Source organism: Trachypithecus francoisi, unplaced genomic scaffold, assembly GCF_009764315.1.
Source record: "Trachypithecus francoisi isolate TF-2019V2 unplaced genomic scaffold, Tfra_2.0 Lachesis_group10, whole genome shotgun sequence".
NCBI classification, from domain to species: domain Eukaryota; kingdom Metazoa; phylum Chordata; class Mammalia; order Primates; family Cercopithecidae; genus Trachypithecus; species Trachypithecus francoisi.
Window position 1 is genome coordinate 15,202,678 of NW_022681455.1, and position 18,618 is coordinate 15,221,295.

At 46.0% G+C, this 18,618-nt stretch overlaps 1 long non-coding RNA gene across 2 annotated transcripts in view; it reads right to left on the reverse strand.

Annotated features, from left to right (window-relative positions):
- LOC117086755 overlaps positions 1–5,970 on the reverse strand; it is a 59,394-nt gene extending 53,424 nt beyond the window's left edge. For both annotated transcript variants that reach the window (XR_004438564.1, XR_004438565.1), the window contains exon 1: positions 5,801–5,970. This is a non-coding gene — a long non-coding RNA (uncharacterized LOC117086755). The remainder of the gene's footprint in view (positions 1–5,800) is intronic.
- Positions 5,971–18,618: the final 12,648 nt, after the last annotated feature.

Genomic DNA, 18,618 nt, shown 5'->3' on the forward strand with positions numbered 1-18,618 from the left:
GAGCATCTGACCGAGCACAGTGGCTCACGCCTGTAATCTCAGCACTTTGGGAGGCCGAGGCAAGTGGATCACTTGAGGTCAGGAGTTCAAGACCAGCCTGGCCAACATGGTGAAATCCCTGTCTCCACTCAAAATACAAAAATTAGCTGGGCGTGGTAGTGCATGCCTGTAATCCCAGCTACTGGGGAGGCAGAAGAATTGCTTGAACCCAGGGGGTCGAGGTTGAAGTGAACCTAGATCATGCCACAGCACTCCAGCCTGGGCAACAGAGTGAGACTCCATCTCAAAAAAAAAAAATGAAAGAATGGAGCATTCACCTCCCGGGAGCAAGCGGGAGACAGCCCAGAGAGAGGAGGAAGATTTAGTCAAAGGGAACCCCAGGCCACCAGAACCAACTGTGCTCGTTTAGTGTTTTGTTAAAAGCCAGCTCTGGAGAATGCTTTTCTTGTTTGTTTTGGGTCCTGGTGTTCTTAAGTCTTGTTTAAATGAGATAACAAATGTAAGCCACCCCACCCTGTCCTGACACAAAATGAACACAAAATAAATGGCAACTGTCTTTCCCTGCCTTTTTTTTTGGTAGACAGGGTCTTGCTTTGTCACCCAGGCTGGAGTGGAGTGGTGCAAACATGGCTCACTGCGGCCTTCACCTCCCAAGCTCCCAGCAACTCAGGAGGCTGAGGCAGGAGAATCGCTTGAAACCAGGAGGCAGAGGTTGCAGCGAGCTGAGATCGCGCCATTGCATTCCAGCCTGGGGGACAGAGTGAGACTGTCTCTAAATAAAGAAATAAATAAAAATAGAATCTTTCGGCAGGCCCGGTGGCTCATGTCTGTAATCCCAGCACTTTGGGAGGCTGAGACCGGCAGATCACCTGAGGCTTCACCTCCTAAGCTCCTCCCCATCTCAGCCTTCCAAGTATCTAGGACCACAAGCATGCACCACCACAAGCAGTTCATTTTTGCATTTTTTTGTAGAGATGAAGTCTCACTTTGTTGCCCAAGCTGATCTCAAACTTCTGGGCTCAAGCAATTCTCCCGTCTTGGTCTCCCAAAGTACTAGGATTACAGGTGTTAGCCACCAAGCCCAGCCTCCCTTGCTTTTGTTCAAAGTAGTGACTCACCTAAAATTCAGTTGGACCACATATACTCATCCAAAAAGCATAGGCTTCTGTGTAGATTTAGAAATTGCAAGATATGCCCTCATCTTATCAGCTGTACAGTTGTAGGTTATCTCCTGTTCTCTTTATTTATTAACTGAAGATATCATAACCCCTACTGAAGATACATAACCCCTACGCACCCCACAGTGCTGTGTGCGAGGATTAAGTGAGATCATGGGAAGGGGAGGGGTTTTATCAGATGCTAAAGAACTGAACACCTTCAAAATTCTTATTATTCCAACGGTTCTCTTCAGTTGGTGATTAGAAACTGACAAGCTCCTTCCAAATGAAGCCATAGTCTCCTGACTTCACGACCTCAAAGAACAAGGCAGCAGCCCTCTCTTTCTCTAACTTATTTATTTATTTGTTTAGATAGAGACATGGTCTTGCCATGCCGCTTAGGCTTGTCTTGAAAGTCTGGCCTCAAGTGCAGTGGTGTGATCATAGCTCACTGCAGCCTTGAATGTCTGTGCTCAAGCAATTCTCCCACCTCACCCTCCCAAATAGTGAAGACCACAGGCATGCACCACCACGCCTGGCTAATTTTTAGTTTTAATTTTTTAATTTTTTATTTTTTTTAACCAATGGGGGTCTCATCATGTTGCCTAGGCTGGTCTTGAACTCCTGGTCTCAAGCGATTCTCTACCCTCAGCTTCATGAGTGCTGCAATTACAGGCAGGAGCCACCACGCCTGGCCACAAACACAGTTTTTTAAGAGATGAATTTATGGGATTTATCTGATCACCACTTTGCTCAAGCAAATCATTTTTCCAATCTATATTCAGTAGCAGCTGCAGCAACTGCAAAATGACTTACTGTTCATAACACTTTGCTTTGGCGACAGGAAAGAAATTAGACAAACTGTAAAGGTCTCCATATTTCATTCCATGTTTATGTAAAAACCCAAAACACAATAATGCTTTGTAGTTGTTCCTGATGTCAGATGGGCCAGAGGGTTATGGAGTGAAGGAACTGGCAAAGCCAGCAAGTTGGTGACCAGAGGACGGCTCCAGAGAGAGTTACCAAGCACAAGGGGCAGGGGGAGCTGGACAAAGGGCCAGTCATAGGTCAGGGTGGCCATCACCCTACCCTCACACCACCTATGTCCACACACAGACACCCACTGTCCACTCTCTTCCCTCTCAGCGCCTCCTCTTAGGAAAGGTTCTATTTTTATTATTTATTTTTATTTATTTTCCTTTTGAGATGGAGTTTCACTCTTGTTACCCAGGCTAGAGTGTAATGGCAAAATCTCGGCTCACTGCAACCTCCACCTCCCAGGTTCAAGTGATTCTGCCTGAGCCTCCCAAGTAGCTGGGATTACAGGCATGCGCCACCACACCTGGCTAATTTTGTATTTTTAGTAGAGATGGGGTTTCTCCATGTTGGTCAGGCTGGTCTCGAACTCCCGGCCTCAGGTGACCTGCCCGTCTCAGCCTCCCAAAGCGCTGGGGTTACAGGCATGAGCCACTGTGCAGGCCGAAAGATTCTACTTTTATTTATTTCTTTATTTAGAGACAGAGTCTCACTCTATCCCCCAGGCTGGAGTGCAATGGCGCTATCTCGGCTCCCTGCAACCTCTGCCTCCTGGTTTCAAGCAATTCTCCTGCCTCAGCCTCCTGAGTAGCTGGGATTACAGGCATGCACCACCACGCCCAGCTAATTTTTATATTTTTCGTAGAGACGGGGTTTTGCCATGTTGGCCAGGCTGGTCTTGAACTCCTGAACTAAAGTTATCCAACCACGTCAGCCTCCCAAAGTGCTGGGATTATAGATGTGAGCCACCACGCCCATCCAACTCTTAGGAAAGATTTTGACAGCAGTCATTTAAGCCTCAAAATGGGTGTAAGACACTCCACTGCCTCTCTCTAGAGGTATTTCCATTTTAACCATTATCACTGTTTAAATACAGATGTCTCCAATCTTTTGACTTCCCTGGGCTACATTGGAAGAAGAATTGTCTTGGGCCACACATAAAATACACTAATGATAGCTGATGAGCTTAAAAATAAATTGCAACAAAATCTCATAATGTTTTAAGAAAATTTACGAATTTGTGTTGGGCCACATTCGAAGCCATCCTGGGCCACATGCAGCCTGTGGGCTGTGGATTGGACAAGCCTTATTTAAAACCTTTAGTACAAAATTCAAAATTCAAGCCCTCTGGCCAAGCACGGTGGCTCATATCTGCAATACCAACAGCACATTGGGAGGCCAAGGCGGAAGGATTGCTTGAGCCCAGGAGTTCAAGGCTGCAGTGAGTTGTGATCATGCCACTGACCTGGGGAACAAAGCAAGACCGTATCTTAAAAAAAAAAAAAATTCAAGCCCCCTAATGTAAGAAAGCGCTCCCAGCCGGGCACGGTGGCTCATGCCTGTAATCCTAGCACTCTGGGAGACCGAGCCGGACAGACTGCCTGAACTCTGGAGTTTGAGAGCAGCCTGAACAATACAGTGAAGCACCGTCTCTACTAAAATACAAAAAAAAAAAAATTAGCTGGACGTGCGACTGTAGTCCCAACTCCTCAGGAGGCTGAGGCAGGAGAATTGCTTGAACCCGGGAGGCGGAGATTGCAGTGACCGAGATCGTGCCACTGCACTCCAGCCTGGGTGACAGACAGAGCGAGACTCCGTCTCTTAAAAAAAAGAAAAAAGAAAGAAATAAGGCACTCCAGTTTGCTTCTCCTGCCAGTTCATCATTACTCCACCAACTCCATGTTGCAGTCACACTCGATGTGCCACGCATGTGGTGACCAACAGTTCTGCACCCTGACTGCAGTGGTAGTTACCAATGTGTGTTTCATGGTATTGATGTTGTAACATAGTTATGCAAGATGCCACAATGGGAGAGGAGAGCTGATGGGTGCCCAGCACCTCCCTGTACATATATATTTTTACAACTTCCTATGACTCTACCATTATTTCAAAATAAAACGATTGGCTGGTTGTGGTGGCCCAAGTCTGCAATCCCAGCACTTTGGGAGGCTGAGGTGGGCAGATCACCCGAGCCCAGAAGTTCAAAATCAGTCTGGGCAACATGGCAAAACTCTGTCTCTACAGAAAATACAAAAATTAGTCACGTGTGGTGGTACGTGCCTGTAGTCCCAGCTACTTGTGAATTACAGGTTGAAGTCGAGGCTGCAGTGAGCTGGGATCATGCCACTGCACTCAGCCTGGTGAGAGAAAGACCTCGTCTCAAAAAAAAAAATTATTATTATTATTATTAAAATGTGCCAGGTCTCTTGTGTCTTTCTCTCTTTTCTGAGAACATTATCATTCTCATGTATACCTTCTAGACCTTCCTCATTCTTCAAAGTCAGCTTGCTCATCATGGCTCAACACCAAATAGGCACTCAATTAAATAAAATAATAAATAATAAAATAAATAAAAAATAAATGTTGGATGAATGGGCAAATGATTGGTCCCTGTTATTTATGGGATAAAGAATTAATAAAGCAGCAAAGGCTGGGCACAGTGGCTCATGCCTGTAATCCCAGCACTTTGGGAGGCTGAGACAGGTAGACCACGGGGTCAAGAGATCAAGACTATCCCAGCCAACATGGTGAAACCCCGTCTGTACTAAAAATAAAAAATTAGCTGGGCATGGTGGCATGTGCCTGTAATCCCAGATACTCAGGAGACTGAGGCAGGAGAATTGCTTGAACCAGGGAGTTGGAGGTTGCAGTGAGCCGAGATCACGTCACTGCACTCCAGCCTGGTGACAGAGCAAGACTCTGTCTCAAAAATAAAATAAAATAATAAAATAAAAAAAATAGCTGGGCGCGGTGGCTCATGCCTGTAATCGCAGCACTTTGGGAGGCCGAGGTGGGCAGATCACCTGAGGTCAGGAGTTCAAGACCAGCCTGACCAATATGACGAAACCCCGTCTCTACTAAAAATACAAAAATTAGCAAGGTGTGGTGGCAGGTGCCTGTAATCCCAGCTACTTGGGAGGTTGAGACAGGAGAATGGCTTGAACCTGGGAGGCAGAGGTTGCAGAAAGCCAAGATCGCACCATTGCACTCCAGGCTGAGCAACAAGAGCGAAACTCCGTCTCTAAATAAATAAATAAATAAATAAACCAGCACCATTTAGCAGTTAAAAGCATGAGCTCAGAAGTCAGGCTGCCTGACTTCAATCCCAGTTCTATACTCTCTGTGTTTCTGAGCACCTCTGAGCTTCGTTTCCTCATCTTGAGTAGGAATAGTATGCACATTGTAGGATGGTTGTGAGAATTCAGTGAGTGAATACACATAAAGTGCTTACAACACTGCCTGGGCACAAAGTAAGCTCTTAAAATTGGGCTTTTATTATATCTGGGATGGCGTTTCTGACCTGTCTCCAAACATATCACTATCCCCCATGTTCCCACATGTACCCAAAACATCCTGTGCTACTCCTCCACCCACCCCCACAGCTCCATCTTGCTGCCAGCATCATCTTATCATACTGTGTCCTGGTTATCTACTGCTATGTAACAGACCACCCCAAGAGTAGTGGCTTAAAACAACAATACCATTTATTTTGCTCAAGAATCAACAGTTTGGGCAGGCTCTGTGAGAATGACTTTTCTTTGCTCTAGATCGTATCAGCCCAAGTGGCTCAAAGGCTGGGAGATGGATCTAAAGCCATATTCACTCACATGCTGGCGCCTGATGCAGGCTATCAGTTGAGACCTTAGCTGGGGCTTCTGGTCAGAAGACAGACACACAGCCTCTTCGTGTATCCTGGACTGTCTCACGACATGATGGCTGAGCTCCAACGGCAAATGTCTGAACAGAAAAAGAGCCAAGTACAAGCCATATCACCTTTTATGACCTGGCCTCAGAAACCACCTGGTGTTACTTCCTCTACTATCTATTCATCAAGGAAGTCACAAAGGTCCTCCCAAGTTCACAGTAAGAAGAAATAAACTCCAACTCCCTTTTTTTTTTTTTTTTTCAGACAGCGTCTCACTCTGTTGCCTAAGCTAGAGTACAGTGGCATGATCTCGGCTCACTGCAACCTCCAATTCCTGGTTCAAACCATTCTCCTGCCTCAGACTGCTGAGTAGCTGGGATTATAGGCACCCGTCCTCGCGCCTGGCTAATTTTTGTGATTTTTTAGTAGAGACGGGGTTTCACCATGTCATCCAGGCTGGTCTCGAACTCCTGACCTCAGGCGATCCAACTGCCTCAGCCTCCCAAAGTGCTGGGACTGCAGATGTGAGCCACTGCACCTGGCTGAACTCTTGATGAGGGAGTAGCAAGGTTCTGGCAACGTGGGACCAGAGATATTACTGTACTAACCATGTGTTTTACTTTCTGTATTTTGATGCTTTGAGATCTGGGGTCTTGCTGACTCTGAAGGGACTACTCCTCCCAGGATTAGCCAATTCCTAGAGACAATAAACAAGCTCAAGTTCTAACTCCTCAGGATAGAATTCAAGACCCCTCCAATTAGGCCTCAGTCTAACTTTCTGATTTCCCTCTCTCTAGCCCCTCTACCAACTACTCCAACAGTTTAGCCAATTTCCCGTTCTCCAAAGATACCTCGCAATTACTCTTTATTAGATCTCTTGCTCATCTTTCAAAGTCCAACCTGAGCCCCCACTCCTCCATGCTCCTCTGTGAAGCCATTCCCATTCACAGGGATGCATGTCCTTTCTGAACCCTGTCTCACAGCATTCATCCTCTGCACCAGTCCCTTTATTGCTTGGTTACACAACAGATCTACCTATGTTGTTAATTAGATTCCGAAGATTAAAGCTCTAAGGAACTTTAAGAGATTATCTTGTTCAACACCCTTAATTTGAAGCGAGGAAACCAGGCCTGAGCGATTACTGACCCAAGGTCCCAGCACTCATTAATGGCAGAGGAAGGAACAGAAGCCACAAACCCATTTCTACTCTATTCTCTTTCCTTAACACCAGGTTGCCTCTATTCAGCTATTTTAAATGTGTTAGTCTTGTCCCTGGCAGAGTTTTGGAGCTATATCAGGGCAGGCAAGGACTATGTCTCAAGTCACTTGTATCCTGACAACATCCAGCAATGTCTTAGTAAATCTATGTTGAAACCATAAAAATGTTTCTAGTTCATTCCTTTACCCACTAGGACACTAGGAACTGACACTTTTCTTTTTCTTTTTTTCTTTTCTTTTTTTTTTTTGAAAGAGAGTCTCACTCTGAAGTCCAGTGGCATGATCTCAGCTCACTGCAACCCCTGCCTCTGGGGTTCAAGAGATTCTCATGTCTCAGCCTCCCAGGTAGCTGGGACTACAGGCGCACACCATCACACTGGACTAATTTTTGTATTTTAAGTAGAGACAGGGTTTCACCATGTTGGCCAGGCTGGTCTCGAACTCCTGGCCTCAAGTGATCCGCCAGCCTCAGCCTCCCAAAGTGCTGGGATTCCAGGCATGAGCCACTGCACCCAGCCTTGAATTTTTTTTTTCTTTTTCTCTTTTTTTTTTTTTGAGATGGAGTCTCGCTCTTGTCCCCAGGCTGGCGTGCAATGGCACGATCTCATCTCACTGCAACCTCCATTTCCTGGGTTCAAGCGATTCTCCCTGCCCCAGCCTCCCAAGTAGCTGGGACTACAGGTGCCCACCACCACATCCAGTTAATTTTTTGTATTTTTATTAGAGACGGGGCTTTGCCATGTTGGCCAGGCTGGTTTCAAACTCCTGATCTCAGGCGATCTGCCCGCCTTGACCTCCCAAAGTGTTGGTATTACAGGTGTGAGCCACCATGCCCTGCCGAAATTTTTCTTAAGAATAAAACATTTTTCTCCCCTTTTAATACAGAATACCTTTCTTATGATTTTTCTAAAAGTACGTTAAGCAAACCAAAACAAAAGGAGGTGGGTAATATACTTGAAGAAACTTAGCCAATTCAGTTTTTGCAACCTCATAAGCATGCTCCATTTATTTCTTGGACCTAAGTGTGGTCCCACCATAAATTGAACCAGATACACTTGCTCTAATGTTATCTCAACTTTGCAGGCAGATTGTAACCCAGGGTTGGTTTAGTTCATCTATTTCCTAGTCCATTAATCCATTGCTCTTGCTGTCTCAGCCGTGTGGGCATTCTTTCAGTTGGAACATACAGAGGCTGCTTTCTCCTCCAAAAGCTCAAAAGCAACAAAGCAAGAATGAGAGAAAAAGCAAGAAAGCAAGAAACTGAGAAAAAGCAAGAAAGCAAAAACGCAAGAAAGAGAAAAGCAAGCAAACACAGCTTCCATCTCTTCCCTTATAGAAACCGAGTCCCTTGAGAGTGCCTGCAGGATCTACTTAGAAAGGTTATTTTGCAAATGTCCCATTAGCAAGGGCATAATACAGCTCTCCTCCAGCACAAAAGCTCCGCTTTCTGGGAGTCTGTTCCCTCCTCAGCCTAATGGATTCTGTCAGGGGCAGGATGTGGCTTTTGCCATCATGGGCCATAAAATCCAGGAGTAATGGCTGCAGTGATGGGGGCCTCCTGCCGGCCCATCAGCACTGGGGTTTGATGGTGAGGAGGAGAGAAAGGAAAAGTGGGAAAAGTTCTGAATGCTCAATAACTTTTCAGAGGTAAGATGAGGGAGAAAGAGATCTAGAGCCATAATTGCAGAAGCCTCTTGCAAAATTTAATTAAAACTTAGGCAGAAACGAACACTAGAAACAAGTGTCATTCATCAACTTAAACCGCCAACTAAGGTAAACACTGCCACAAACTCAGGAAAAGAAAGGGAGGAGAATGGAACGAGGGGTGATCACTCTAGATATCAAACAAATCAAATTACCCTGAAGGCCCTGCCAGACACACGCATTAATCATTGGTTATCCCAGCTGCACACCTGTATGGAGAGGAGAACTTGGCGAGCTCAAATTGACTCTGGCTGGCAAAGTGGGAAAGCAGAAGGGACAGGGCGGCAGGCCAAGGGGAACCCAACCCAGAAGTGGCCACGTGGCACCCATGGCTCTGCACCGGCCAGGTGGAAGGAGGACCGCGTAAGATTCACGCGAGGGCGTGCAATCATCCCCAGCTTTTCAGTCTTGCCTCTTGTTTTCTGGAGCCTATGTAGCTGGACAAACCTGCTGAGCTGCAACGTGAAGCAACTTTCCCTGGGAGGTGGAAGGCTTCAGGGTGAATCCAAGCCAATTCCAGGGATGACAGAGTGGGAAAGCAAGTTGAGCTTTCAAATCCTTTATGTGGCTGGTTTTCTTCTCTCCTGAGATTCAGCATTTAGTAGGAGGGAGACAGCATAGGGTGGGGGTAGGGACAGAGTGAGCCGCTGACTTTCTTTCCCGGGGCACAGGCTTTGTACACCCACAAGTCCCCAGGGCTGGTCACAAGCTGAAACCTTCTTACTCCAGAGAGAGGAGGCTGGAGAGCAGCTCAGCCATCCAGGCTGGGAGCTATTTGCACTTGATGAGCAATTTCAAGTGGGAACCATTTGAGTGTGTGCCTGTGTGAATGCCAGAGTGCATTTAGAGGGAACAAATGATTTATTATCGGGGCCTCGAAAAAGTTGCTTTCAAAAAGAGAGGGAGCCTCTTATTCCCCTCCTTATCATTAAAACCTTAAAGGGGTAGAATCCATTTGGTCTCTTAAGCCAGGCTGGAAGGGAGTCACAGCTAATCAAGCAGCCCACTCAGCTCCTTCAGCCTTTCTTTGAGTACAACAATATGTATAAACTGGCAAAAGGGACTGCAGACTACTTTGATGTTAAACAAAGAGGAAAACCTCCAAAACAGGGTAAAAATTGTATCTGTTTAACTCTTCCATGTCCTTTCTTCAGCACAAATTTAAGACACTTACAGCTAGACTCCAGGGAGAGCTACATAATGAATAATTATCATTTCAGATACTTAGATCCAAGTATTTTGTAGCAAGAGAAAACGTCCAGTGTCCTCTTCTGAATTACTTTCTCTGATTAAGATTTTTTTGTTTGTTTCGTTGTTTTTGTTTTTGAGATGGAATGTCACTCTTGTTGCCCAGGCTGCAGTGCAGTGGCACGATCTCGGCTCACTGCAACCTCCACCTCCCAGGTTCAAGCAATTCTCCTGCCTCAGCCTCCCAAGTAGCTGGGATTACAGGCACCTGCCACCAAGCCCAGCTATAATTAAGTATTACTTGGCTAATAACAAATACTGTGTTCTGGCCAGGCACAGTGGCTCACACATGTAATCCCAGCACTTCAGAAGGCTGAGGTGGGAGGATCACCTGAGCCCAGGAATTTGAGATCAGCCTGGGCAACACAGTAAGACCCTGTCTCTACAAAAAATAGACAAAATTAACCGGGCATGGTGGTGCACACCTGTCATCCCAGCTACTTGGAAGGTTGAGGCAGGAGGATCACTTGAGTCCAAGAAGTCAAAGGCTACAGTGACCTGTGGTCGTGCCACTGCACTCCAGCATGGGTGAAAGAGGGAGACCCTATCTCAAAAATAAATACATAGTAAAATACTGTTTTTTGAACAGTTTCTGGGGCCTGATGCTACAAAAAGAGCTCTATGGTAACCACCTCATTTAATCCTTCAATAACCCTGTGAGATCCATATTGTTGTCTCACTTTAAAACTAGAGGAATAGACAAGTTAAGGAACATGCCTAATATGTCCCAGCCTATGATAGAGAAGTGTTCTTTTTTTTTTTTTTTAGACTGAGTTTTGCTGTGTCTCCCAAGCTAGAGTGTAGTGGCGCGATCTCGGCTCACTGCAACTTCTGCCTCCCGGGTTCAAGCGATTCTCCTGCCTCAGTCTTCTGAGTAGCTGGGATTACAGGTGCACACCACCATGCCCAGCTAATTTTTGTATTTTTAGTAGAGATGGGAGTTTCGCCATGTTGGTCAGGCTGGTCTTGAACTTCTGACCTCAGGTGATCTGCCCACCTTGGCCTCCCAAAGTGCTGGGATTACTGTCATGAGCCATTGTGCCCAGCCTAGAGAAGTGTTCTTTTAAAATTTCTAATTCATTTGAAATGGATCTTTTTTTTTTTAGACAGAGTTTTGCTCTTGTTGCCCAGGTTGGAGTGCAATGGCACGATCTCGGCTCACTGCAACCTCCACTTCCCAGGTTCAAGTGATTTTCTTGCCTCAGCCTCCTGAGTAGCTGGGATTACAGGAGTGCGCCACCACACCCAGCTAGTTTTCTACTTTTAGTAGAGACGGGGTTTCTCCATGTTGGTCAGGCTGGTCTCGAACGCCCGACCTCAGGTGATCTGCCCACCTCGGTGTCCCAAAGTGCTGGGATTATAGGCGTGAGCCATCACACCCTGCCAAAATGGAATTTTCCTAAAATATATTGTATGCTTCCGGCTTACAAAAGACAAAATTCCTAGGAAATGTCCACAGGAAATGATTCCTGGGCAGGTTGGAATTCCAGCCTTTAGGTCCTCAGGGATGCCAGGGAAGGAGAATCTGTTGTGAATGAAGCCCACAAATTGCTGCCTATGTGGGGAAGAGGAGCATATGTCAGGGGCAGCTGGACAGAAGGAGAAGTCAGAGGAGTTGGAGGTTGGAGGTTTGGTGAAGTAAAAGAGAGCATTAGGAAGATTTTCAATCACTATAGATTGAAAACCAGCCATGGTTCAAGAAGGAAGAACCTCGTAAGATTCTGGCATACATATTGTCCCACTTCTCCTTGGTAATGATGGGGTTCAGGACACGCTATCACAAAAGATGGCACCTTGGCACAGCAGAGGCAGAAACGTCACTCTCTCTTTCCCCTTGCCCTCCCTGCTGAAGCAGATCATAAGACCTTCACTCCAGAGGTGCTCTCCCTACACCTGGAGGAAAGGAGCTTCCTTATCAATGTAGGAGCACAGAGAAGAATCTGAACAAACAGGATCTGCTAGACGCCCCCAGTTTGTCACCATTAGATTCTACCCACATCGTTCAATCACATTTCTCCACAACCATCCACTCTTCATCAAACCTAAGCACACAAATACACAGGTTTCTCTGTTTCTTTGGGTTTTCATTTCTGAAAGCTACTGTGTTTCATAAAACTTACATTAAATAAGCTTGTGGGGCCAGGCACAATGACCCATGCCCATAATCCCAGCATGCCAGGAGGCCAAGGCAGGAGAATCACTTGAGGCCAGGAGTTCAAGACCAGCCTAGGCAATATGGCAAGACCCCCATTGCTACAAAAAAAAAAAAATTAAAAATTAGCCAGGCACGGTGGTGCATGCCTGTGGTCCTAGCTATTTGGGAGGCTCAGGTGAGAGAACTGCTTGAGCACAGACATTCAGGACTCCAGTGAGCTATGACCTCACCACTGCACTCCAGCCAGGTGAAAAAATGAGACCCTGTCTCTCTCTCTCTTTTTTTTTTTTCTGAGATGGAGTCTCACTCTGTCACCTAGGCTGGAGTACAGTGGCACAATTTTGGTTCACTGCAACCTCTACCTCCCGGGTTCAAGCGATTCTCCTGCCTCAGCCTCCTGAGTAGCTGGAACTACAGGCATGCACCACTATGCCTGGCTAATTTGTATATTTTTAGTAGAGACAGGGTTTCACCATATTGGCCAGGCTGGTCTCGAACTCCTGACCTCAGGTGATCTGCCTGCCTCGGCCTCCCAAAGTGCTGGGATTACAGGTGTGAGCCACCACACCCAATGACCCTGTCTCCAGAATGAATGAATGAATGAATGAATGAATGAATTTGTGGCCGGGTGCGGTGGCTCACGCCTGTAATCCCAGCACTTTGGGAGGCCGAGGCGGATGGATCACCTGAGGTCAGGAGTTCAAGACCAGCCTGGCCAACATGGTGAAACCCCATCTCTGCTAAAAATACAGCAATTAGCCGGACATGATGGTGGGCACCTGTAATCCCAGCTACTGGGGAGGCAGAGACAGGAGAATAGCTTGAATCTGGGAGGCGGAGGTTGCAGTGAGTCAAGATTGTGCCATTGCACTCCAGCCTGGGCAACAAAGAGTGAAACTCCATCTAATAAAATAAAAAATAGAAATAAATTTGTATGCTTTTATTTTCTTAATCTGTCTTTTATTATAAGGATCTCAGCCATGAACCTAGTAATAAGTGAGAAAAGTATGTTTTCAACCCCTACAGTAATGAACAGTAAAATTACCTCTCAAAACAAAGCAAATTATTAATTATTTTACTGACGTATAATATTTGTACATATTATGAGGTACGTATAATATTTTGTTACATGCATAGGATGTATAATGATCAAGTCATAGTATTTAAGATATCCATTACCTGGTATATTTATCATTTCTACATGTTGAGAACGTTGTGAGTCCTCTCTTCTAGCTATTTTGAAATATAAAATATGGGCCGGGCGCGGTGGCTCAAGCCTGTAATTCCAGCACTTTGGGAGGCCGAGACGGGCGGATCACGAGGTCAGGAGATCGAGACCATCCTGGATAACACGGTGAACCCCGTCTCTACTAAAAACTACAAAAAACTAGCCGGCGACGTGGCGGCGCCTGTAGTCCCAGCTACCCGGGAGGCTGAGGCAGGAGAATGGCGTGAACCGGGAGGCGGAGCTTGCAGTGAGCCGAGATCTGGCCACTGCACTCCAGCCTGGGTGACAGAGCGAGACTCCGTCTCAAAAAAAAAAAAAAAAAAGAAATATAAAATAGTTGTTGTTATTGATAGTCGCACCATTCTGCTATCAAACATTAGATCTTATTCCTTCTAACCGTATGTACTCATTAACCAACCAAATTCTCTCATATTCCCCATCCCCTTTATACCTTCCCACCTCTAGTGTCTATCATTTCTACTCTCTATGAAACAATGGCTTTTTTTTTTTTTGAGATGGGGTCTCACTCTGTGCAGTGGCACAATCTCGACTCACTGCACTGCAGCCTTGACCTCCCCAGCTCAGGCTATCCTCCCGCCTCAGCCCCTCAGGTAGCTGGGACTACAGGCGTGAGCCACCATGCACAACTAATTTTGTGTATTTTTTGTAGAGATGGAGTTTTGCCATGTTGCCCAGGCTGGTCTCAAACTCCTGAGCTCAGGCAATCTGCCTGCCTCAGCCACCCAAAGTGCTGGGATTATGGGCATGATCCACCGTGCCCGGCCTGGAAACAAATTTTTGAAAAATGAAAACGTATATGCAGGAGACTGGAGTGGGAGGATCGTTTGAACGCAGGAGTTCGAGGGCCAAGCCTAAGCAACATAGTAAGAACTCCCCTAATTCTTTTTTTTTTTTAAAAAAAAAAAAAACCTGTATGAACCAAAACATGAATCGTGGTGATGGCTGACTGATGTTAACCTTATTCTCCTTCCTTATTGCACTAGAGCTCCATTTTAACTCACACCAAAACATTGCGTTGGATGCCCAACTTTCAGGCTAAGTATGGATCATATCCAAAGAGCCTGCGTGGGGTAAGACATAGCCTGACTCCCAGATACTATCATTCACATTTACAATAAAATGCAAGGATCATCTCATTATTTCGTTGTATTCAAACTGTGTGTCCATAAACCTGAGAAATGGGGATGGGGAGGGCTGGAGTCAGAAAGAATTGATTTGTGGCTGGGCACAGTGGCTCACACCTGTAATCTCAACACTTTGAGAGGCCAAGAAGGGGGAACACCTGAGGTCAGGAGTTCAAGGCCAACCCAGCCAACATAATGAAACCCCATCTCTACTAAAGATACAAAAAAAATTAGCCGGGCGTGGTGGCAGGCACCTGTAATCCCAATTACTTGGGAGGCTGAGGCAGGAGAATCGCTTGAACCCAGGAGGTGGAGGTTGCAGTGAGCCGAGATCACGCCATTGCACTCTAGCCTGGACAACAAGAGTGAAACTACATCTCAAAAAAAAAAAAAAAAAAAAAACTGATCTGTAATCCTAGCTTACTAGCAGAGTCACTTTGGACACTTTAATCTCCAGCCTCAGTTTCTCTTTCTGTAACATGGAACTAAGGGTACCCACTTCACAGGACTATCGTGAGAGTCAATAACTCCTGGAGAGCCCTTTCAGGGCTTACTGTATGAACACACTAAATGAACAGATGCATGTTTTGCCCACATTTACAATAAAACACCTTTACCTCCTAGCCTCTTACACTATCAAATTGAACTTTATTAAACACTGATTGTTAAACCATAAAATTCATGGTGAGATGGATCTGTTCTGGACACCATTTTAAGGACTATGGCAATTACCAAAGTGCTCAGATAAATTCACTGTGAGTTGGTGCCACAGCATGAGACAATATTGGAACAAAGCTACCGTGCAGAGAATTAAAATGGGTTGAGCAGCCAATTAAATGTGTGCACTTCATACTTTCACAAGCCTTATCTCACTCAATTAATAGGATGGCATCATAAGGTTGATATTTTTATTCCCATTGTACAGAAAGCTTCGACAACCCCCAACGTCACAGAACCAACAATCGGCAAAGCTGGGATTCATATCCACATCTCATTGACTCCAAAAACCCTGCTTTATATATTGTTTCATGTTGTTACCTAATTTCGTAGTGAATTTAGATACTAGAATTGTATTAAGAGTACCCAGAACATTATTTAAGGCTGGACATTATTTAAGGCTAACATTATTTAAGTTTCAGGTAAATTTTTCAATGGTTTACGATCCATGGATGAGTGATTCTGAATATTACTAGTGAAATGCAATTTCTCTCTCCATCTGTCTTCCTCTTTCTGTTTCTGTCTTTCTCCATCCCTTCCCCGTGAGCCCCGCCATGACTTCATAGTATCCTCATCAATGTAAAGATGAGATTGTAAACCCAAGATTTTTTTTTTCTATTTAATGTACTAGGTAAAGAGAGAGGCCAAGAGAAAGAGGGAGAGAAATTACAAAGACATATTCCTTAACCTCAAGAATTTACCCTTGAGATTTGTACTGAAAACATTTACTCTAAGGCTAAAGTAGTATTTTCATGTCTCTGCTGGTACTTTAGCCAGAGTTTCCAAACCAGTGTGCCAAGATCATGGGTCCTGGTGAGGACACTGATCCCTTCAGACATCAGGGCAGCCAGAGCTGGGGTGACCTCAGTTCCTGGTCTGTCACCTCCAGCCAACAGCAGCCCTTACCAATATTATCACCCCTATATGGACCTTCCTGGGAGAACAATTAGGAAGCTCTGTCTCCAGCTGGGAGGCAAACGCTGGGCAGAAAAGCCATGTGGCAGAGGTATCCCTTGAAACACTCCCCAGAAGACCCAAGGTGTTCACATACGTTTCTCCTCTAGGAGAAATATGGCATAGAAGAGTCCAAAAATTGGCCGGGCATGGTGGCCCACACCTGTAATCCCAGCACTTTGGGAGGCTGAGGCGGGCAGATCACTTGAAGTCAGGACACAAAAAATTAGCCAGGTGTGGTAGGACACGCCTGTAATCCCAGCTACTTGGGAGGCTGAGGTACAAGAATCGCTTGAGGCCGGGCGCGGTGGCTCAGCCAATCCCAGCACTTTGGGAGGCCGAGACGGGTGGATCACGAGGTCAGGAGATCGAGACATCTGGCTAACACGGTGAAACCCCGTCTCTACTAAAAAAAAAATACAAAAAATTAGCCGGGCGATGTGGCGGGCGCCTGTAGTCCCAGCTACTCGGGAGGCTGAGGCGAGAGAATGGCATAAACCCGGGAGGCGGGAGCTGCAGTGAGCTGAGATCCGGCCACTGCACTCCAGCCTGGGCGACAGAGCAGACTCCGTCTCAAAAAAAAAAAAAAAAAAAAAAAGAATCGCTTGAAACTTGGAGGCGGAGGTGCAGTGAGCCAAGATCGTGCCATAGCAATCCAGCCTGGGCAACAGAGCGAGACTATGTCTCAAATGGAAAAATTAAAAAAAAAAAAAAAAAAAAAGAGTCCAGGCCGGGCACAGTGGCACACTTTGGGAGGCTGAGGCAGGCGAATCATGAGGTCAGGAGTTCAAGACCAGCCAGGCCAATATGGTGAAACCCCATCTCTATTAAAACACAAAAATTAGCCGGGCCTGATGTTGTGTGCCTGTAATCCCAGCTACTCAGGAGGCTGAAGCAGGGGAATCTCTTGAACCCAGGAGGCAGAGGATGCAATGAGCCAAGATCATGCCATTGCACTCCAGCCTGGGCAACAGAGCGGGACTCCATCTCAAAAAAAAAAAAAAAAGAGTCCAAAAATCTAGACCTGGAACTGTCACTAAACTCCCTGTATGTTCCTTCCCCTCCTAGAGTGGGCCTCGACTCTCTAAAGCCCTCTACCATTCTAAATTCCTGGTTAGAAAAAAACATATCTATCACTTAGAAATGAAGGTGCAGCTCAAAGGAAGAAATATGGCAGCATTTGCAGTATGAGAGTCAGTCATTTTATTTTTTCGTTTAAAGTGAATTTTCATTTAGTTCGACTCCAACCATCCTGATGGAACCACAGTTTGGCTGAAGGGTAAAACGATGTGTGCACTGGAGTGACTCGTGTAGACATGACCTAATTCTCAGCCGCCCTACCAATATTTTATTCTTCAGCACTGACCTACTAGACAACCGGCATTTGACATTGCTGTTGCTGATGCATGCAAGTATGCCTCAGCCCCTTCCTGGAAGCTGTGGCATCCTTATCTCCATCTGCATGGAGCCCCAGGGACTTTCCAGGGAGAGGCTGCTATTCTGGGGAGTAAGCACAAGAACTAACTTGCTATTTTGTCTTCAGACCACAAACACCTATTATTTAAGCAACCATTTCTATGATAACCAGGTTACCCTAACTCTCTAAGCCTCAGTTTCCTCTTCTGTAAGACAGGAATAACAGCCAGGTACAGTGGCTCACTCCTGTAATCCCAGCCCTTTGGGAAGCCAAGGTGGGTGGATTACCTGAGGTCAGGAGTTCAAGACCAGCCTGGCCAACATGGTGAAACTCCATCTCTACTAAAAATACAAAAATTAGCCAGGTGTGGCGGCATGTGCCTGTAACCCCAAGTACTCGGGAGGCTGAGGCAGGAGAATCGCTTGACCCAGGAGGTGGAGGTTGCAGTGAGCCGAGATCGAACCATTGCACTTCAGCCTGGGCAACAGAGCAATACTCCATCTCCATCTCCAATACTTCATCTCCAAAAAAAAAAAAGAGATAGGAATAACAATATCCACGTCAGAGGACAGTTGTGATAATTAAATGAGAAAATATACGTAAAGTGTTTGACACAGGCCAGTCACCTCCTTCCCTTCCTGGCCTTGTTCATAGCCTTCTCCATAGATGATACCGAGTGAGGAGTCCCAAGAGGTGGAAAAACCTGTGCTGAGAGGACAAGCAGGCAAAGAAACCTAGACAAGGTCTAGATGGCTCACGCCTGCAATCCCAGCACTTTGGGAGGCCAAGATGGGTGGATCTTTTGAGGTCAGGAATTCGAGACTAGCCTGTCCAACATGGTGAAACCCCATCTCTACTAAAAATACAAAACTTAGCTGGTATGGTGGCCTGTGCCTGTAATCCCAGCTACTTGGGAGGCAGAGGCAGGAGAATTGCTTGACCCAGGAGGTGGAGGTTGCAGTGAGCCGAGATGCCACCACTGCATTCCAGCCTG